This window comes from Thermobia domestica, chromosome 2 (genome assembly GCF_964235325.1).
Source record: "Thermobia domestica chromosome 2, izTheDome1.hap1.1, whole genome shotgun sequence".
In the NCBI taxonomy this organism is placed as follows: Eukaryota; Metazoa; Arthropoda; class Insecta; order Zygentoma; family Lepismatidae; genus Thermobia; species Thermobia domestica.
Genome location: NC_137455.1, coordinates 289,497,547 through 289,521,406, shown reverse-complemented (window position 1 = coordinate 289,521,406; position 23,860 = coordinate 289,497,547). Strand labels below are relative to the sequence as shown.

General features: G+C 36.7%; 1 protein-coding gene across 4 annotated transcripts in view; it reads left to right on the top strand.

The window, feature by feature from the left end:
• Positions 1 to 1,400: 1,400 nt before the first annotated feature.
• LOC145678563 (uncharacterized) overlaps positions 1,401 to 23,860 on the top strand; it is a 67,416-nt gene continuing 44,956 nt past the window's right edge. Inside the window, exon 1 of one of the 4 annotated variants that reach the window (XM_081748864.1) lies at positions 1,401 to 1,496. The gene's annotated coding sequence lies outside the window, so the exon portion shown is untranslated. Of the gene's footprint in view, positions 1,759 to 23,860 lie in introns of all 4 variants that reach the window. The other 3 variants (XM_081748863.1, XM_081748862.1, XM_081748865.1) reach the window with 3 other exon arrangements.

Here is a 23,860-nt window from a genome sequence, read left to right as displayed (position 1 = left end):
TTTATATTAGAAGATAGTTTACAAGACAGTATTCAGTATGTACTTTTTATAGTAATTGAGGTCATAACGAAAGGAAAATTGTTATATTTGAATAAACAGGAGAAGGACGTAAATATTGCAAAATCTTTTTCAATACTTTTTTTTTATTATTTTGCTCGAAATTTCTTCATAGTTTGTTATTAAAGTACTTGCGAACATATCCTCATTTTATTGCCGTAACAAACCAATAGTAAAGTAGTTTAGATTGATCGAGCACCTGGGCCTTCAAAACTTCATGTCACTTCCCCCTTCCCCGCGTTACGAAATCCTGGCTAAACGAACCAATATATGTTCCAGTATGTTCCAGAGTGATCGATCCGCTTTTGTGATGACCACAATATTTCATGTCACAGACCCCCTCCCCTTCACGAAATCCTGGCTACGTGCCTGTCTGGTCAGAGAGTTTATCGGTTTAATGATATAATAGAATCCTTTGCAGCAAAAATGTAGGAAGAAAACTTTTCCAACAATAGCCTTGTATATCTTTAGCTATTTATATGTGACTTTTCTCCTTTTACTCTATGAGTGTTTTTACGGGGACTGTTGACCATTTGGCTTATATTTGGCATGTGTGTGTGTGTGTGTGTGTTACACTGCAGTATATGAGCATGTAACTGTTAATAATGAGTGTAATTAAAATAATTATTGTAAAGTTGGAGCACATTAAAATATTACAGCGGTGTTTCGATGAGCATATGAGACTGTGGAAGGCAGAAACAAAATTTATGCACTGCAATTATTTGTAACATAGGGCTCCTTGAAATAGTCGGCTCCAGGGCCCCAAAAGCCTTAATCCGCCCCTGCTTGTAGATAACCTTACGAAGAACTATTGCGAAATGGGATGTAGGATGCCTTCATGTTCTTCATTCACGTCTTGAACTATTATGGATAAGATGGAAACGTACGATAAGGAGGATGCGGAGCGCTTATACCAATTATTTCGAATTTTGAACGCTGGTATTAGAGTCAGGCCAATGAAAATATAATTGCTGATAATTGATTCCTTACATACCATGCAAGCTTCAATGTAGAAAAGATATTCATTGCTAATACTGGTAGCCTAGTAGATTTTTCGTATTGGCTTTCTTTCGGGGAAAAGGTAGACAAGGTATTCAATATTAATCATATTTTAAGAAAGGGGAAAATAACTAGATCGAAGTGTAAAGGTGTAAGTTTATTTAATTATTTTTTTACTTCACTTTACCAAGACTAACAATGAAACTAAACGAATTTGTCTATATTAATCTTTTAGTTTTGCTATTGCTTTAATTTCATAGTACGAAAGACTATTTTTAATCAGTATGCGCTAATAGTAACATTTTATAGCAGCGTTTAAAGTTATAGCTGTATGGCCTGCTACTATTGCTTTTGGTTTTGTGATTCAACTGTTCGTCAAAAATGGTGGCAGTTGTTGATATTGTTATGTCAATCGTAAATTAATATAAACTTGGCTATTCGTAAGTTCAACCATTATGGGTACGGAGAAGTATCGTTGAAAATGATGAGAAATGTGCATTGCAGTGGTGTGTTGACATGTGTTTATGTATTTAATATTCAAATGTGTTTGTGAAAGGTAGTCAATTTGCCTACTGTATGCACCAAATTAATGAGCGGAAGATCAGGTTAACGTAATCAATGATGGCCATTGATGTTCGAATCTCGTGTGTTCATTCTTTCTACAGTGTTGATACTTAATTAATAGCGCTTTTAGTGTAAGAAGTGAGTTGAAAAGGTTTTATCGTCTAATTTTAATAGCTTGGTAACTGTATCTTTGAATTAAAAGTATGGGCATGTTAAATTTTTCAGTAGAGTGGAAATTGCGCCCTAGTGTTGTCAATTATAAAACAGTTTGAAGAATGCAACGGATATGTGTTTTTGGTTGTTCTTTTCGAATATTTCCACCGAAACAAAAGGACTTCATTGTACTTTCGTTATTACCTTGTAGTTGGCGGGAAAATGTTCGGGATAGTTTTCAAAATGTGCGGGAAAACGTAAGATACCGGGAATGTTAACAAACAAGAATGCAATAAATTTAATACATGGTCTTACAGCCAATTACATTAAAGTTAACTTTTTAAGTCTACTGGTAAAGAAAAAAAGCAAATTTTTAGTATTGATATATTCAAAGAGAATAAAAGCACGATTGGACCGTAATTCGGACCCTGCTCTCCAACCTATTATGCCGGTACTTTAATCACTACGCTATCCAGGCTGGGTTCTGAACAGTCATATGTACAGTTCTATATTATGGGACCATACTGAAATTCATGATTCGTGTACTTTCATCAGGAAATCGACTTCTAATACTTTACAAATTGTTTCTTATGGGAGAAATTTCATACCTTGGTGCAGATTCACTTTAGTAGGGCGTATGCTAGTTTCCCATTAAAAGGAAGTAGACAGGTGAAGTCGAAACTGGTGAGGTGTTCAAAGAGGGCAGGTGCGTCAGCGATAATTAGTATGCACGTAAATAGGGCATGTTCCTCATGTTGCTAAATGACGTACCTGTCGGACAGCTTTATCGTTATGTGGAAACGAAATGAAATCTTTGAGTTTTACGTCCCACGCATATACCGGCTAGGCTAAAGGAGACGGTGATGAGAAATGAATGAAATGAAGAAAGTGAGAGGAAACGGGAGAACCCCGAGAAAACCCACGCACACGTTGTTTGTCCACCACAAAGTTCACGTGGCGTGGGCTGGGATCGAACCCGGGACCCCAAGCACCACAGGTGAACACTCTATTACTGAGCCACCGCGGCACCTCCTTTATCGTTGTGGATCATGACCTCACTCACCACATTGACATAGGAATTCAGTTTATCATGTCTTCATTATTACACTGGTATATGGTTAAAATAATGCAGTTTCGATCATAGTTTTGAACGTATTAAGGACATCAGAGATATATTCTGATAATTACGTTTTCATTATTTCCTCTGTAAATTTTACAAATCTGTGGTCTCATAAAATACAGAGGTTGTTCAGTCTACATTTGGCCAATTTCGACTTACCTAAAACTTTAGAAGAATCCATGGCCCCAGGTTCGTAAGTGCTCGATGTGTTTCCCTTGGTTCCTAACAATAGCCCGACAGCGTAATTTCCACTGTAATAGGCTTCTCTGAAGAACTGGGAGGGGAATCTTGTCCCATTCCCTTTGCAAAGCTTTCCAAACTCCTTCCACAGTTGTCACGCGCCGTTTTCTCAAAGCCCGCTTCAGCAATCCAAATCCACAATAGACCATAGGACTTGCATCTGGAGATTTAACAGGTACCTCATTGAAAGTTATCACCTGTAGAATACGAGGGGCGATCGTGAGGTATGTGATGAGGCCTTGTCCATGTGAATGCGCACCAGATTGGCGTTATTTCCGTACATTGTTGGAATTTCATCCTCGTAGATCAGCCGCATGATCTGCTCCTGAAAATACTTCGAATTTATTTTGCAGTTCTTCGCCACCCTACGAATCTTCAGTTTACCTCGGTAACAATAGCCAATAACGACCATGAACCCTTTTGGGAAGGATTCTTTACAGACACGGACCCACCTTCTGAAGTTCTTGGCGCCTTTCTCTCGGTGCATGATGGCTCTCGGTTTGGCGCAGTCGGAAAGGTAAATCCATGTTTCATCGAGCGTTACGACGTACATCCACCTTTGTTTTGCCAGATGCCGTTCGTACAGCTTCCGGGCGTTACACTTTCGTTCCTTTTGGTGGGCATCCGTGAGAAGATGGCCGCGAGCTTTCATGACTTTTTCCAGCTTGAGTTGATGGTGTAACGTCCGGCTCACAGTCCCCAAAGACATGTCAAGACGATTAGCCATACACCTTTGTGTTGGCGGATTTTCTTGCATTAGCCATTTTGCGAAGTTTCCTCTGCATGGTGGAGGTGGCTTTGGTGCATTCCCGCTTCCTAGCAACTTCGTTGGTGATCCAAATGGTGGAGCTTCGTTGCCCTTGTACTTTTAATAACATTTTTTTATTCCAGTTAAACTGATGTTGCAGCCATTCTTCTTGAACTGTTTTCTAATGACAGAAACACTGGGGCCGGAAAAATTCAGCTAGATGTTTTAATTGAGTTTCAAATTTAATTTACAAACGGATTTCCTATTTTTAGAAGTATTCGTACGTTTTGTAGGAAAAAGAAATAGTTGTGTTAGAGAAAAATAATAAGAAAAAGAAAGTACGAATGTCGCAGGATAATAGGCAATGTGATAGACACCGATAATAAGAGATCATATCAGTCTCCGAAGTTTTAAAAATTAATGAAAAAATACAAAGAATAGGTAAAAACGTAACTTCTGCTGGTATTTTAAAACGAATGAGACTAATGAATTTACCGTTACAGTACATACTGAGAACCTCGTAGAAAAAGAGTACAAGAATTGAGCAGTGGCACTAATTCGAAAATCGAATACAGTTCCCTTCAGTAAATTATGAGGGGAGAAAATGGAATATTGGACAATTGTCCGTTATTAAATAAGGAACAGGTCACACTAATTATACACACATGCATCCGCCATTCGTATCGTAAACGATCTTTCAAAAGTAGGCCTACGCATAAGTGACCTCACCAACTGTTATTAATTATATCAGGTGGAAGCCCTCCAGCATATAAATTAGCTAAATATTTTGAATAAGCATTTTCTTCTAATTTATTAAAATTTATGCACGCAAGTTTCAATATTTTTTAACCCCTTCGAAATGAAAATGTTCAGAGCTTAGTCCTCTCTTTTGGTCAGTGGGAGAGCAAAAAATATTTAATTTCCCTTGTAACTGTGTCTATTACAAATCTGGAACTTATTACATAAAAATATTCAATTTAAAAAAATCAAAACTTTAATTAGTACTCTTAATTATTTAGAAATAATACGAAGTACTAAATGATTTGTCGATGTAATAGCACATATCAAGGTCTAGCAACACCATATACAAGGGTTAGATTTTTAGTAATGGCAACAGTGCTATACATATACTCGGGAACAAAGCAATCCATTATAATTCACACCAGCGGTAGGTTAGATGCCGGCCCTCCCTCAGAGCACATGAACTCGCCTGCCCTCCCCTCCATACGCGCGCAGCGCCACCAGTTAGAAGACATTTCGAGTGAGTGCTCATAGACTACAGTTACACTGCGTGAGTGCTCGCGGAATACAGTCATGTTTATGAAGCAAGATCAGAGGAGCTGGTTGAAAATTGAATGCGCTAGAGGTAGGAATGCAAAACAGTGCTACGAAGTATTGGAAGATGTTTGCGGTGCAAGTGCATTACCGTACCGTATAGTAGCAAGGTGGGTCAAAGCCTTTAATGACGGACGACAAAATGTCACAGACATGCCTCGCTCCGGCCATCCTTCTGTAAGTGAAAAAGATGTGCAGAACGTGAACGCGTTAGTGCTAGCGGATCGGAACGCACGATTCGTAAATTTGCTAACGATACAGGACTAGCGCATTCGACTGTGCTGAAAATTCTAAAGAAGAACCTGGGATTGCGTAAAATTGCCTCAGGATGGGTTCTATATGATCTGATTGAACAACACAAGTGGCTACGATATGATGCCACTCGAACACACTTGGAGCAGTATCAACGTGAAGGTGAGGCCGTCTTACGGCGGCTCATTGCTATTGATGAGACCTGGGCCACAGCGTATGAACCACAACTGAAACGGCAAACAAACGAGTAGCGTCATCCTAGGCTACCGAGAAAAACAACAGTTCGAAATACCCCAACCAATGGGAAAGCTATGCTCATCAGTGCACACGACTGGGATGGTGTAATCATAAACCACACCGTCCCCCATGGACACACCGTTAGTGCAGAGTACTACTGCAATTTTTTGCAAAACAATCTGCGAGCAGCTGTAAAACGAAAACGAGACCACTTCCTGACAAACTCACCCATCGTTCTGCATGACAAGGCAAGGACACATTTAGCAGGTGCCGTCACTGATTTGTTGCGTCGTTAGGACGGAAATGCTGTATCACCCCCGGTATTCTTCAAATTTAAGTTCCTGTGACTGCGATCTCTTCCCGAAGATAAAGGAACCATTTCGTGAGACACGCTTCCGTACAGTTGATGACCTCTGGGCGACCGATCGCTTCATCCGCACTACCCAGAGATTAGGCACTGCCAATGGCATCCAGCGGCTTCCACATCGCTGGGATCACGTGATTCACAATGCTGGTTGTAGCGGCAGTCTTGTTACCAAGTAATCCACTACCTATGAAAGGGTACTTCAGGATTCCCCTTAATGCGGAGTAGGTTGGGCAAGTAATCCTTTTCGTGGAAATTATAAATATACTTCAACTCGAACAATTTATTGTATAATTTCTTCAACATAAATGTAAATTCAACAATAACAATATAACTGTGCTAACACAAAACAACATTGCTCAATAGTACCCTTTCCCTTTTTGAATGGTAGTCCGGAATTTTCATACATTTGCATTCCACTAATTTTATATTCCAAATTAAATTTACTGGTTGTACTTTTGAAAGGTTTCATATATCAAATATTTACACAAATTGAATTTAATCCCCAAATATAACAATATATATATTAAACTAGTGACCAAAGACATACACTCACCAAAAAGTTGTAACAGTTGAGCCGAAATGGAAAGAAAAAAATAGATTAAAATTTTGTACTTACAATTTCCTGACGAGCTGCATATCAATGGCACTTACATAATTTTACATTTATTATTCCGGCTACTTTCTGTGTAGGAGCACTAATACCCAAACACTATTCCGAAATCACATTAAACTAATTATCAATTTAACCGACACAATTTCTAAGCTCCTACCCCTTCCTTACCTCATGTTCCAATCTAAAGGAAACGCAATAGGTACGGGTAGATTACAAAAGATAGATGGCGTTTTAGTCACTTCGAACAAACGAATATCAAAACCCTGACATTGACCTACAGAGCCAATGTTTCCATATACAAGTTTATTTAACTAATCAGCTGATCGAGTTTAAGTTCTTTTTTTTTTTCGTTGAACTTCTTTGAAATGTCTCATGGTGATTACATCAAGGATCTGTAAAACTTCGAACCTTGTAAGTACTCCACTTCTCAAGATATACCGTTGTTGCCATTACTAAAAATCCAACCCTTGAATTTGGATGTCATAGAAAATGATTAACAGTAAGTACTAATTCTGGCAGTAGGTCAATTACTGCGATACTAACCTTGAACTACACTCTAGCACCCGCATGATTAATTTATTCGTATACATTTCGATGACTAGTTACATATGATGAATAAATCCTGACTGATTAACGCCTAGGTCAGGCATGCATATGGATCTTGACTCATTTTTCTGCGGCCTTCGACTCACCCCGAGAAAATGTTATATATAATTTTCAGATAGAATTAATAGAAACTCAATGCTATTCACCTCTATATAAAACAGTATTCAATGAAGTGAGTATCCCCTAATTTTACAAATATACCTACTTACCTGTGCGATTTTCAGAAACCCATAAATTTGCATCAGACGGGACTTCCATATTCGGTAGTATGCATCGGTGTGAACCCATTTTTTCACTTGTGAAAAGTGAAAGTCCTCAGCGAGATCAAATTAATAGACCTCCATATGACCTCTGTTCTGAAAATCGTTAGTGCGAGCAGCATGTCTGCAGACAACTGAAAGAAAATAATAATAATAATAATAATAATAAAAAACATGCCGGGAAGAAATAATAAGTATCCATCTACTATGCGGATTTCCTTATTCTATTTTGTAAACAACTACACTATTACTCAAGATGCTCTAGGAGACATTTTTTTTTATCTATTTACTCACTTTTTAAATAGATCATTAGTATCAAAGCGGATTTTTTTTTTCTTGCGACGCATATATTGTAAACTCATTACCATTTGGTCCACTTGAAATCCTAAGTTGACATGGATTGGCCTAAGTCAAACTGCCCAAGGTAGAAATTCAAAATTTGAACAGTACCGTACACACAGTCTGGTCAAAAATTCTGAATGTCGTATTAAAAATGTCGTCCTTGTACCTGGACACAGGCTCCGAAACGATGCAGCCAATCATCAGTGGTAGCACACACCACATTCATGTCGATGTCACCCACTGCTTTCACTATAGCAGACTTTTAAGTGGTCCACAGTCATGTGAGGTTGAGCACACTTTCTCGTCTAAATAGAACAAGATATTGTAATCAAGAGGATTTCAATCTGGACTGGACGAGGTTTGTTGCGATGAAACCATTCCTACGTTGTCTTCGCTTTGTGAGCTAGTGCTGAGTCTTGTTTGAACACCCAACACATATTTTGGAACGTAGTGGTGCTAAGGGATTTCACCACCTTGTCGAGAATGTCCTCCTGGTACTCTTTGGTCTCCGTTTTCACATCTTTTTGGCAAAAGTGGAAGTCAGTGGAACCCAGCCAAACCATTACTGACGTAAGGTGATGGTCTCGCTAGACTCGGGGAACTTGTTCACATGCTGCAGCACTGGTTGCAGCATAACATACTATCATTCTGTCTGTTGAAGTGTTCTTGAACTGTCAATTTTCTCATCTATAAAGAAAGTTTGTCGATGCTTGTTATCCGAGAGTACTGCTGCAGCAACAACTTTGATCTGTCACGTCGCATTCTCATGAAGCGCTGATTTAACCGCTGGCCTGTTCTTCTGCGATAGCATTGAGTCCTAGGTCGTCATTGATTATGGCAACATGCTCATTTGCAGTGCCATGCGTTTCTTCTTACGGACTGAATTTCGAGCGATTCTTGCCTTGACTGCCTTTAATGACACCTGGTGTCCTAACGGAGCAAGGTGTACCAGTGCGAGGCATAACCTCGACAAACAATACTTCATTATTTCACTGTATGGAGCGATAAACGAATTTCGGTATAATGTTCAGTGTTTGCAGTAACTTAAAGATATCGGAGGATGTGCATACTTGTGTAGGGCCAAAACTTCAACACGATTTTCTTTCTTTCCCCACTCCGTCTTCACTCTGCAAGAAACAAAGGATAATAATAGCGTTGTAAGTTCAACCAACATTAGGGTTTCACAACAATGCTGGATTATTTTAATATATCGTTTCTAACTACTGGCATTTTTCGTACATATTTGGGACAAAACTTTTGACCAGACAGTGTACATAACGATTTTCTAACGTAAGGATTTTTGGAAATTCGACGTGGAGGATGGGGAAATGGAAGTTGCAATTATAATGAAATATCCATGTATCGGAATTCCTTAGTTAGAGTCATGAAATTTTGTATTTAGACTTTTCATTTAAAATAAGTAAGTTATATATTTTATTTATCCTAGAAGGAAAGAAAAGAGGTGGGGAAAAAAGGGAGCGAAGTTTGCAATTATTATAATAACCTATCCATATTATGAGAGTCCTTCAAGTTAGGCACATGGCATTTGGTACGGTATTTAGACTTGTCATCTGAAACAATTAAACACGTATTGCAGCGTATTTTGATATTTGCCCTAGAAAGGAAGAAAAACAGATGGAGGTTGCAATTATTACAGTAAAATGTCCATATCTCGGGGAAATTCGATACTTGGACTTTTCAATTATAACACTTAAACACATGTTTCAGAATTTTGAAATAATACAGCTTATTGTTGTTAATTGCGTCGTTTAACAATTAAGGATAAACATGATACATACAGCATTAATTAAATCTGAATATTAAAGCACAAAGACCTGAATTTAATATGTTTCATCTCTAGACCCTTACGCTTCATAATACAGGATTGGTATGAAAATGTGATAAATCAATATTAGTAACTTAACGCAAAATCGCTACCAAATGCCAGTGTAGTATATTTATCTTGTAAGAAAGTATTTGGGTTTTTGTCTTCTTGGTTAGAATGGTCTCTTTCAGTGTGCATATTCACAAATCCAGTTGGGAGAAGACTGAACGCAAACCTAAGTAGGAATTGGATCTTGGTTGAATCGTAGGTCTCATGCTTCATGAGCTGAATATTGTAACGTGTAAAGCACGTTCAATTAAGAAATAATATACCAGTCATATTCATGTAGTAACAAATGTGTAAGCATTTCAAATGACTAAACTATAAGATAATACGATTTTTTGTGTATATAAATATAGATCTTGATTTGAATCTAGGCTAATAAGAGTATATGCAGATGTTTACATTGCTACACTGAATAATAGTGTAAGGTTCATATTGATCTGAAGAGACACATGACCCAAAGAATGCTTCGAAATATACGGAAATTCAGGGATATTGCTGTATTTCATAGAAGAATCAGGGATTTTGATTTAACTGCTCACAGAAGATATGAAGAACATTTCAAAGAATGAAGACAAGCTGAAAAAGATGATAAAAAAGGATGAAAAAAGAAAATTATTTTAAGAAACAAAAAAAGCTTGAGAAGCGCCAGAAAGTATTAGAACTTAAAGCTTTGAATGAAAAAGAACAAATTAATTTTAAAAAATCAAATGCGACAGAAAAAAATTATTTTTGTTGATTATAAATAATCAGAGATAGGCCAAACTATGATACATATTTACTTGAATAAGTGTATTCAGATAATTATTGTTCGGCACTGGTGTTTTATTGTATTTCAAATGCAGGAAGTTTGATTTAAAAAAAATTTTCCAGTAAGAAAGTAAACTTACACCTAAAAATAAAAAGCAGAGTGTTGAACGGTTATAAGATGGAGCTCGATTAAGAAGATTAGTTTTTTGTGAACTTAATCATAAATAATAGTGTTTGCGGTGTCGTGGGTCAGGGAAAATTTACTTAGTCATGAAAATTCAGGGAAATCAATACCAGAACTTCATTATGAACTCTGAAAAAATGAAAATGAAATCTTTACGTCTATGCCGGTTAGGCTAAAGGAAACGGTGTTGATGAGAAATGAATGAAATGGTGGAATGAAGAAAGTTGGAGGATGTAACCACCAGGAGTTCGTGGTCCATGTTCGGGCGGCATTTATTTGTAACCGACCGTAGGTCGGTCACTGTTCGGGCGAACATTTATTATGTAACCAACTAGAGGTCGTGGTCCATGTTCGGGCAGCTATTTATTTGTAATCGATTGAGTTCGTGGTCCATTTATTTGTAACCGGCGTGGTTCTGTTCGCTGTCCTTGGCTCGTGGTATTACCAATAAGTATATTCCTGATACTTTAACTTACCTGGACAGGACGACGAAGACCTCTCCAAGAAAGGTTACAAACTGTTTCCCACAAAGCTCGTCGGTCTCAATAATGAGATGAGCATTAGGCGCCGAGAGGTTCGGGTGTCTCGTCTCGAAAACCTCACGGACGATCAGACGGTCATCCAGACCATAACGCACACAAATATCACTCATACAAACAACGAAAACACACTGGATTAATTGACATTATACTTATTTATTAGAACACTATTTTGAAAAAAAAATAACGAAGAGAAATGAATACAACACTGGACACTAATAAATTTTGCCGCTGAAATTACGTTTTGCCCTATTCGGGAAATATAGCCCTTTCTATGTATATATGATTATAATTCAGGTATCACTATAAATACTTTGCTCACACCATGAACACACTTGGGGGATTCGCACTGGGGAAAAGTTGTCTGGATCGTCCCACGATGAACCCAGTTGTTACGCTGAACAGTCCTGCAGCGTAAAAGTAAATCTTGAGTAAATAAACGAAAAGAAGGTCTTCGCAGTTGAATTCTGATATTGGAGGGCGCGTATATAACGTTTGAAACGCACAAGGTCTGAGGACCTAGGATTTCACTGATTGGGGCTAGCCGTAAGAAATCGTCCTTCATCGGCTAAATAGCTTGTGCCCCTTAACACCACTTATGTTTGAAGTTCAACGCGAGATGCGTGGTTGCATCTTCCAGACCTGTAGTCAAACTCCCTGAGCTTCCAAGCTCAAGCTACGGGTTGCAATGGTCAACGGAAAAGTGTTGGCAGTTCATTTCAAAAATTACTCAGTTACTCACCTGTATGCACATACAAACAGAATATAGAAAACAATTTCTGTTAATTTTAGTCAACTGCCTATAATGCACTAGACACGGCGATAACACTGGCGTGAGAAAGTACAGATAACGGGCTACGAAACAACACAGTTGGTGCCACTTTGGTTACTGAAACATCTGGTCAGTCCGTATTTCTCCAATCTATTATAATGTTTCCATAAGCGATTAAGGAAAACACTTAATTCAGTTCCCATTAACTATAGAATATATACTGTGCATATAATGAGTCAGGGAGAAACACTGAAATGGTTAGTCACTAACTGAAATGTTCTCAGCGAAAGCAACGTTTTAAATATATATATGAAAAAACGATGAAAGACTTCTTTGTCCAATTATGTGGGAAAGAAGCAATTCCCACCAAAGAAAGAACTTAAGTGCGTTGCAGAATAAAGTACAAATCGAAAATAATAATCACTGTCTTCACGAAATATACAGGGCGTCCACAAAAAAATACTTCTATAACCTGGTGGCGGTTATAGATTGGTGTCCGAAAGTGGAACGACCTGTCAAGTGCACATGTAGACAGGTTGAGAACCCTTAGCCGTCTGACGAAGTATGAATAAAATTAGGTTTTTCACCTGAAAAAGGGCTATTTAAAATAGTTAAATAACTTGTTCACTCACTACAACATGATGAGGTTCCTGCATGAGCAATGTCCAATCCAAATGTTCCATAAAGTAATAAGATCCTCTTGAACAATTGGTGCAGTTGGGTTTCCTTATCTTCCGTTTCTTCACATGTTGAAACCATACTGTCTTCCTGTGTGAGTATCCTCCATGATTCTCCAACGATGAGTTGATGAGGGGAGAAGGGGAGATTTTTTTTTTTTTAACACTGGTGTGAGAAACGAGACATGGTTATAACACCTGTATGATAACTTTTTTTTTTTTAAGTTCGCAGAAAGCGTTTATAGGGCTATTAAAATTCTTACTTTTTTAAAAAAAAAAAAAAAAAACACAAATACTTTTTGTAAAATGTTTAAGTGTTCCGTTTCGATCACTTTATTTTGTGTAATATGAAATAAATATACACACACGATAACTATTCATGAAAACATCGACTTGAAGAATTATCAAATATTTCAATAAAAATTAGTAAATATACTGATATCTGTATTTAAAATATCAAAATGTGAATGAATAAGCAAATAGCAAAACATGTTAAAGGTACTAAAATATTAAAATTATTGTTAAAGTTTCGAGTATTAATCACTCTAATATATTTGAAAAATATGAAAATCATTGAAAAAGTAAAATGAATGGAAATGTAAACACATGATAAACTGACAATATATAAACAAAATAAGATTTTCACCTGTATGTCCGTTTTTGATTTTTTTTTTTTTTTTTTTTTAACTGTGCCTCGTGTTGTTTGGCAGAAAAGAACGAAAAATCGTTTTTCAAAAATAAAAAAAAAATAAACTTAAGTGTCAAAATTGACGTTCATAGTAATTCCAAGAAACAAGCATGGTTCTGCATATCAAGGAAAAGATCGTGATTTCGTTGACATGTATGAAGAAAATTTGGCACGCCATAAGATCAAATGCCATATGCTCGTCGTGAAAATCGAGACTTTAATTCAGTAATGCTCAATACAACAAATGGTTTCGTTCTGAAACAAAGTTATTATTAGTTTAGGCCTAGAATAATGGTTGTTGTTCACTTCTAAAACGTAAACATTGTAGGGTTACCAGAATAGATGGGTATTATCTGCAAAAAATTTATTAATAAAGTGTTGAAAACTATTCAATATTGATCCAAGTTTTTCGAAGGTCTAAGTCAAGGAAGTTGACTCACTAGTCCAAACATTCCTGAAAATAAATGGTCATTACGCCATGAATTGACCAAAACCATAGGTGGGAAAAATGTGTAATACTACACGTACTTACACACACAATATGCCATCGACACCTGCGAGGCAAAAAAACTAGAAACGAGGAAGGCCTGCAACCCTAGGCACTTACAAAATTGTTTCTGCACAAAACTGAAATATAAACATTAATATTCAGTAAACTACGCGTATGTTCCCTGGAACATAACATACGTCTTCCACCTAGAAAAAATGTGTAAACACACAAAATACAAATGCTCTCGTAGCATCGTAAAGATATGTCTCTATAAGACAAAATACATGAGACCTACTAAGAGAAAAACATGAGATACAAACAAGAATATAGTCAACGACATTACAACTTTCTGGTTGGTCTGAAACATCCAATTAAATTCCCTACAAAACAGCTGTAACAAGCTTCCTTAGGCATCTTCGCTACAAAATTTTCAAAATGGTCTTATTAACATATTAAAATTCAGTCATCGAGCATATGAAATAATTGACAGAAAGTAATTCTCAAAAAACGTTATGGCTTCATACTGTCGGAAAAAAAGAAAATAAGTTTATTTTTCGGGATCTATATCAATATCTCTAAGACGGCTGAAACCTCATAAATAATGGGCCATGTCGATTTTTGAAGAAAATCATCCGTCATTGGTAGTATGGCTGAAACCTAAAGATTTATATTCCAAAACCTTTGGCTATGTTGATTTCTGAAATCCTCTATACTGTTTGTTATGGCTGAAACCTAAAGGTTTATATTCCAAAACCTTTGGCCATGTTGATTTCTGAAGGAAATCCTCCATAACAAAAACAATTTTACTAAAAAATTCCAAATAGTTTTGGGACATACTGTGACTAAAATATAACTTTCTCAAAATTAACATGAAAAATAAACATTACAACTCATTAGCATACAAGTACACAATATAGTTACGATTCATAAACATTAAAATATTCACTGAAATGTTACTAGACATTAAAATATACTCTAAAAATCTAACCTAAGAATACGCATGCTTAGTTACGGATACCATAAAAGAAGAAGAGAAATGAAAACTATATTTTGCGATTGATGGCGAAAATACAGTTAGCTATGGAATATCCAGTGGATTAGCCACATCCATTTTTGCAACAGATCTGCAATTCCAGGAAATATTGCCTCCCTGAAAAAAATATTTATCTTTATCCCCATAAAATATCCTACCCGAAGAAGTTTCCCTACGGTCGTTCAGTGGTCTAGAGAAGACGAAAAAAAATGTTAATTAGAAATTACAAGGAAATATAGAAGTTAAACATATTTCCGCATATATATTAATATGAGGGGAAAAACGACCGTTCACCATCAGAATATCTGTTCATATAGTTCCTTCTACAATAAAAAGATCACTGCTTTCGTTCGGAGGATTATACTATTCACACGACATTCCTGCACATTCTATTACCAACAAGGAAATGTCTGTTATCACTTGTTTAAGGCTTAACCTACTTTCCGTTCTAAACTTATCTCTTCGAACAAAATATATCATGTCACATCCTGGAAATTCAAATAAGTCAAAATCGGGTAAATGACGTAAATGAGGTTCAATAAAATTACAGTAAACACTTCAAAATGAAAACAAAAATCTAAGATTAACACTGAAAAGAAATTTAACGTTGATTATAAATGTAAAGTTTCATATTCTACGCATGAGATTACATACTCAGTTTCATTTACAAATACAGAAATATATACGTAACTAACAACTAAAAATTTTCTTATCCTGGGCATCTTGATATTTTTTTTTTTTCTGAAAAGAAAATCAAACATTAATTGTGAGTCATACGTATGATAACATGTTTAAGGATTTGGAAAGTGGGAAGGGATTCTAAAAAGAATTTTTTTTTTTTTTTTAAATTGAAAACAATAAAAATATATATATTATAACGCCAAAATATCTTCCCACTAGCTAGGAATACGGAACTGCGCCACTAGTTCAAATTGCTTTTGGATAAATGCAATCTCCCTACGTATATGATTACATACTAAATTTTAATTATAAACATACAGCTATATACATATATATTAGTAACAACTAAAATTTTTCTGATTCTGCGCATCTGGATACATTATTCTCTTTTTTCTAAAAGAAAATCAAACATTAATTGTGAATAACATGTAATAACCTATTTAAGAATTTCGAAAGTGGGAAGGGATCCTAAAAAGGGATTTAAAATTTAAAACATTTAATAAAAATATGTTATAAGGCCAAAATATCTTCCCACTGGCTGAGGTACGGATATCTCGCCAAGATATCAAACCGTTTTTGGATAAGTACGGTCCCTCTACGTATTGGATACGTTAATTATTTACTAAAAAATCTAAATTCAAACATCTGAAATGAAAACAAGAAAAAATTAATGACATTAAACTAATAGTAAGTCAATGATAAGGTTTGCAACACTCATACACAGCTGACTGAGGTGTGAACTGCTACACGGAGCAAAGACAGAAAAAAGAAAAGAATGAATCAGCTGTATACCGTCCGTTATTCGTCGACATTAACAGGTGATCGAAAATGCAGCGATTATCTTATCAAAATAAAGAAAAACGTGTTATCTGCTCATTGCCGAACAGTTAAAAGCTGGAAGCAAAAAATGAGTTTAAAAGAAATGCGTAGTTCTTCTTTTCGTGTCCAGGTGTTTTATCAAAAACTAAAAGCAAAAAGGAAGAAAAATGAATGAATGTCTACCGCTTAGAAATGCGTCGCTCTCCTGAAAGAAAATTCGTATCAGCATACAAAGTTTTGGTTGCCCCTCTTTTTTTTTCTTTTCCTATGATTACTGTTTCTGCTTTGATAATTACGGTTTGTTCGTCTATTTCTACGATGGTTACCTCTATGTACAAATCTATGCTTAATGTCACACAAATTGCGGTTCCTGTCTAGTATGTGATAACTCAGGTTACGTGGCCGTGATTTACGACTTCTTTTGTATTTGTTATTCTTTCGTATGCGCTCTTGGTTCTGATTCCCTTTAAATTTTGTATTGTTTAACAACTGGTCTTCGTATCTTTGCCTACTGCTATAACTGTAACCTCGTTTGCGCTTTTTTACTCTGTGGTTAGTGGTAGTTATTCTTGTACGCTTACGACCTCTGTCGTCTACAATCATATGTTCGTGGATTTCACTACTTCTACTACAAGCGACGTCACTAGATTCTGAATAGATAAAATCATTATCAGATGTGTTACGAGGTTGGTTTAGACTACCTGTCTCTGGTTGGAGTTCAGATGCCTGCGTTTCCTTTTCATTAGGAATATCAGTCTCTAGCTCAGGTTCCAATTCCAATGTTTTTTTTACGCTAGGAATATCAGTCACTAACTGAGGTTCAAATTCCGGTGTTTCGTATCCAGTAGGAACATCTGACTGTAACTGGGGTTCACATTCCGATGTTTTGTTTTCAGCATTTTCCGTTTTCTGACTATTTTCACGAAACACGTCCCGTAAAGCGTCTATCTTTTGACCTAATCCACTCTTTGACTCAACGAGATTCTCTTTCAAGCGAGCACAATTCTCTTTAAACTCAACACAGCTCTCTTTAAAATCAACTTTACTTTCCTTTATGTATCTCTCAATTTTTTCATTATTTTGATCTAGCTTTCCTTCTAACCTATCTAAATGCTTTTGAAAAACTGAAGCTATCTTAGTAAACAAATCTGCTTCGTTGTATGCCATCTTGAACAAGATAAAGCTTAAAACATACAATTAAAATAAAATATGCTATCACAAAACATATTATTAAAATCACCTGAAAGAGAAGTTTTTTTTTTCAGATTACTGGTTCCTGAGCTGAAAGAGAAATGATATATTAAAATATTAATCTTAAATGTATATTCGAGCACCAACGGTCTCGATTCGGGTCCCTGTTCGGGCGCCATTTATTTGTAATCGACTATAGGTCGAGTCGCTGTTCGGGCAGCTATTTATTTGTAATCGATTGAGTGTTCGAGTCCCTGTTCGGGCGCCATTTATTTGTAACCACCAGGAGTTCGTGGTCCATGTTCGGGCGGCATTTATTTGTAACCGACCGTAGGTCGGTCACTGTTCGGGCGAACATTTATTATGTAACCAACTAGAGGTCGTGGTCCATGTTCGGGCAGCTATTTATTTGTAATCGATTGAGTTCGTGGTCCATTTATTTGTAACCGGCGTGGTTCTGTTCGCTGTCCTTGGCTCGTGGTATTACCAATAAGTATATTCCTGATACTTTAACTTACCTGGACAGGACGACGAAGACCTCTCCAAGAAAGGTTACAAACTGTTTCCCACAAAGCTCGTCGGTCTCAATAATGAGATGAGCATTAGGCGCCGAGAGGTTCGGGTGTCTCGTCTCGAAAACCTCACGGACGATCAGACGGTCATCCAGACCATAACGCACACAAATATCACTCATACAAACAACGAAAACACACTGGATTAATTGACATTATACTTATTTATTAGAACACTATTTTGAAAAAAAAATAACGAAGAGAAATGAATACAACACTGGACACTAATAAATTTTGCCGCTGAAATTACGTTTTGCCCTATTCGGGAAATATAGCCCTTTCTATGTATATATGATTATAATTCAGGTATCACTATAAATACTTTGCTCACACCATGAACACACTTGGGGGATTCGCACTGGGGAAAAGTTGTCTGGATCGTCCCACGATGAACCCAGTTGTTACGCTGAACAGTCCTGCAGCGTAAAAGTAAATCTTGAGTAAATAAACGAAAAGAAGGTCTTCGCAGTTGAATTCTGATATTGGAGGGCGCGTATATAACGTTTGAAACGCACAAGGTCTGAGGACCTAGGATTTCACTGATTGGGGCTAGCCGTAAGAAATCGTCCTTCATCGGCTAAATAGCTTGTGCCCCTTAACACCACTTATGTTTGAAGTTCAACGCGAGATGCGTGGTTGCATCTTCCAGACCTGTAGTCAAACTCCCTGAGCTTCCAAGCTCAAGCTACGGGTTGCAATGGTCAACGGAAAAGTGTTGGCAGTTCATTTCAAAAATTACTCAGTTACTCACCTGTATGCACATACAAACAGAATATAGAAAACAATTTCTGTTAATTTTAGTCAACTGCCTATAATGCACTAGACACGGCGATAACACTGGCGTGAGAAAGTACAGATAACGGGCTACGAAACAACACAGTTGGTGCCACTTTGGTTACTGAAACATCTGGTCAGTCCGTATTTCTCCAATCTATTATAATGTTTCCATAAGCGATTAAGGAAAACACTTAATTCAGTTCCCATTAACTATAGAATATATACTGTGCATATAATGAGTCAGGGAGAAACACTGAAATGGTTAGTCACTAACTGAAATGTTCTCAGCGAAAGCAACGTTTTAAATATATATATGAAAAAACGATGAAAGACTTCTTTGTCCAATTATGTGGGAAAGAAGCAATTCCCACCAAAGAAAGAACTTAAGTGCGTTGCAGAATAAAGTACAAATCGAAAATAATAATCACTGTCTTCACGAAATATACAGGGCGTCCACAAAAAAATACTTCTATAACCTGGTGGCGGTTATAAGGAAACGGAAGAACCCCGAGAAAACCCACGAGCACGGTGTTTGTCTACCACAAAGTCCACACGGCGCGAGCTGGGATCAAACCAGGGACCCCAAGCACTGGAGGTGAACGCTCTACCACTGAGCCACCGCGCAGTATGAACTCTGATATGGTACACTTGTTGCTATCACTTGTCGCATAGTGTTGCGAACTCAGTATTCAGTCTTTCCGTTTGGATGGAAACATGAATAGCGGGGTCGGTGAGAATGCATTTGGTCAGATTACGCTTAAGCTGTAGATTCGTGACTCATAGCCTTGGTATTGGATAGGAATGATGAACTCTTTAAATCAATATACGAGGTGCTACCCAAAATATCCGAGAATGTCATTGTAAAAGTCAGAAAACTATACTTACGTTCTTATGTTCTCAGTCACCTTCAAAATATCCTATCCGGCGTGTATACAACGATCGCAATGTTGTTCTCACTTTTGGAAGCATTCGTGGAAGTCCGCAGGGTGAAGGTGTTCAGGACCCGTTGCGATTCCACTTAGATGTCTTCAATGGAGTTAAAACATCGCCCTTTTAATGCGTTTCCAGGTCATAACCATAGACTCAAGATTCATCACCTGTAATGACTCTGGATAAGAAGTTTACACACTCTTGAACTCTTTGTTGCAGCTCAGTGCACGTCTGAATCCTGAGGTTTTTCTGGTCGATGCTGAGAAAGCGAGGGACAAACTTCGCTGCAATTCGTCTCATGTTCAGTTCATCGGATAGAATTCGTTGACATGTACCGTACGACAGTCGAAGTCTGTTACAAACATTGTGAATTGTCAGCCTTCTCTCTTCGCGAATCACATCTCGCACTTTCATGATCATTTCCTATGTTGTGCATGGTGACGGTCGACCAGAATGTTTTTCATCTTCCACAAATTCGCGGCTTCTTTGAAACACTTGAACCACTCAAATGTTCTTGCTTGATTCAGTGCACTCTCACCAAATGCCTCTTTCAGCATGCGGCGGGTTTCGGCTGCAATTTTCTTCAACTTGGCACAGAACTTGATGCAAATCCGTTGCTCCTTAACGTCAGCCATTTGACAAATTGTAGAAACACTGAAACATGTCCTGACACGCACAACTACAACTCAAATCTAAATGCGCCAAAGATGACGCAACTTCGTTGTGCAGTAGCTAATACATGTTTCTCAAAATATCTAGCGACGGAATGTTGTACTGCTGCTGGTTTACCCGGTAAAAAAAATTCTCGGATATTTTGGGTAGCACCTCGCAGATATTCCACCTTTTATATATTTATTTATTTTAGTTTTTCGTTTACTGACTTCTGCAGTTTTATTCGAATGTATTTTGCTTTTTAATAAATATTTCTGTTCTTGATAATTCAATATAATATTCATAAATCATATAGTGTATTTGGAGCTAGAAACATAGAAAAAACTTGTCTGTGTTGACCACCATTCAAGTGTAATTTGAAACAAAATTAGTAGATCAAAATATGTTTTTCTAATACAGTAATTAATATTTGTCTCAGTATTAGTTTGTATTTTAGAAATCGTATATAGTAAAAGTTCAAATTCAACATACCAGATATTTACAGATCATTATAATTCATTCTGCGTTTCTTTTTTTCTTCACCACGTAGGACAAAAGATTCAGATAAGACCTCAGTTTTTTATAAAATAGGCGGAATATCTGTCGTTTTCACCTTAAGTAGCTTTATACCAAAGATATCCCTAAGTTGTGAATTTACAAACGTCCTACAATCGCATTGCTAATGTGGCTAAAACATGAAGCAGAAGAATGAGGCAGGGCATTACATTATTATTAGAGCTCCATTGTGGCTATATACTTAGCTTACGCCCTTTAGAGTGTTAGGGCCAGGTTCGATTCCTGGCAGGAACTCATGTGCAGGATTCCATGTTAAGCTGTATGTCCACATCTCATACAGCTTCAATGCTGAAACAAACGCTAAACTTCAATCCAATCCAATGCATTATTTTTATAATTATTTAACATTGCAATATGAAACCAATCCCGAAGTACTACTAGTTTCCTGTCTTTTTCATCCAGAAGGAAAATTTTTACTTTACGAGAAGAAAACAAAGCCTTCAAGAATTCGGTAAATCCATCGAATTTGGACTACCAAATGTCTTTCGAAGTTTAAGAGTGTTACAGATAAGTTTAGTGGCACTAATCTGTTCATACATTTTGTGACAATAAATGTAAAAAGCGACAGACGTTAATACCGCCTCTTGTATTTTTGAATGATTCATTCTTTCTTCCTTGAGGTTATTGAATTTATTAGACAACAATAGTGAAAGACAAGAGTCGAATAATCAAGGTCGCAGTGGCGACAGGAAAAGTTCAGTTTCCAGTTCACCTTAAGCCTCTACTTTATATTAGTAACGAGTGATTCTATTTCAAATCGTCCAGAGTGGTCCACACGACTGTCTCAGATTTAGTTTATTTTTTAAAATGAGAAACTACATACAAAATTATTAGATCCATATTTTTTCTTTTTGCTGAAAATTTTTTTCCATTGATATATAGCCTTCCAAAATGGCTGCCCTCCTCTCGCATTGCTCGAAAAACTGAAAAATATGTCAAAATTAAAAGTTTTATTATAGAGAAACCAGTGTGCTTAGTAACATAATCGCAATGGTAGGAAAAATATAAAGTAGTGTATTTCGGTGGAGGGGTAAAATTTGTTTGTTCGCCCAATAGGAATCGCGTAATTCACTCGCAATGTTGCCAACTGTGGTAAAACTTTTTGCTAACTTCAAACATTTTTATTTCTGTCCTCACGAGCCATATCAACCATCTGCTTCTAGCATCGAAATCTACTCGAGAAGGTCTCTTGAAAGTGTAAAGGACTTACGTTTCTGATTATTACAACCTACGTTGTAATATGGTGAAAAGCTGAAAATTTCATTAAGACGGAATGTTTGGCAGCCATTTTCTCAAAAACCCACCATTCAAAATCTGAATTTTTTACAACTGTTGGAGAAGTACCTAAGTATTTAATATCTGTTAACCGTTTATGCGGCTGCAGCCCCTAATGTTGCAATTAATTACTGAAATTTCGATTTTTGTACTTGCAATGTGAATATTTGCTATGGGCATTTAAGTCCTGTATACAAGGCGATTTGAAGGGTAGCATGAAAATTTTGAGAGATGAATCCTGACATCAAATCAAGTAGAACAGTTCCTATAAACATGAGTCGAATTCCGCTTCGTTTTCAAGTTACAGAGTTTCGAACTTGGGACCCAAAATCGGCTTGCGACAATGGAAAATAATATATATATATATATATATCGGGTTAAATAAGAAACTATGCGTTAAAGTTATGATGAAATTGGAAAAGTTGATTTGTATCAATATGATGATTTTTACGTGGGTAAGGGCGATGCAATTCGGTTGGTAGTATTACCAACCTGGTAGAACTTTTATTTGTTTCCAAATGACACTACGTGGTTTTCATTTGATATTTGGTATTCACTAATGATTGTAAACATCAAATGAATCACAGTTTTTCCCACATCACCAAAGTTTTCGAAAACTTGCATGTATTTCATTGAAAGGTTTTATCTCATACGTACTTAATAGTTTCCAACATTGAGTGTGAATTTCACTTGATGTATACCATCATTATAGTAAAACCAAAATGTCGAATAAAAACTACGTCTTTGTAAGTTATATTATTAATAATAAGGAAATTTCTTTTTTATTATTGCTGAACCCCTCGTAACTCTATGCATCAAGTACCTACCTCTTCAAGAAGTTCTATTGCAACCACTCGTGAACATAGTCCTAGTGTTCTCTGGAAGCATGAAAATTGTTATCACTAGTAACATGACATTGTAATCCACTAATTGCAGTGTTTGTGTGAATAACAATGAAGAAGTCGTAATACAGTAAGTACTGTATTAAATGTGTTGACTATGCTAAAATGGCATAAGAGGATTGTGTACAGAAAGAATTCTCAATAAAAATTTATCTTGTGGTAAATAGGGGAGGAGAATTCTTTGTATAAAGGCTGCTTTGAATATTTACCGTGAAGAACGTGAATGTGTGTGTGTGATATTGGTGACTACAGAAGAAAGTGTAAATATGAAATTATGCACAAGCAAGACGAAGAATTTGAATGTAGATTTGGAAACCCTTAACCAGATAGCTAACGTACTGAACATGAATGTGTCGCTATTAAAACGGCCGTCATCGATGAAACTTAGACTACGGCGAAGGATTCATTTTTCACAATTTTTCATACTGCCTTTCAAATCACCTTGTCTACAGAATCATCCTCCTCTAATACTACGTTTGGGCAGACACGTTGTATGCAATCCATATATTTTACCGCAAGGTAAAATTTTTGTCGAGAATTCTTTCTGTACATAATCGTTTTGTGCCTTTTAG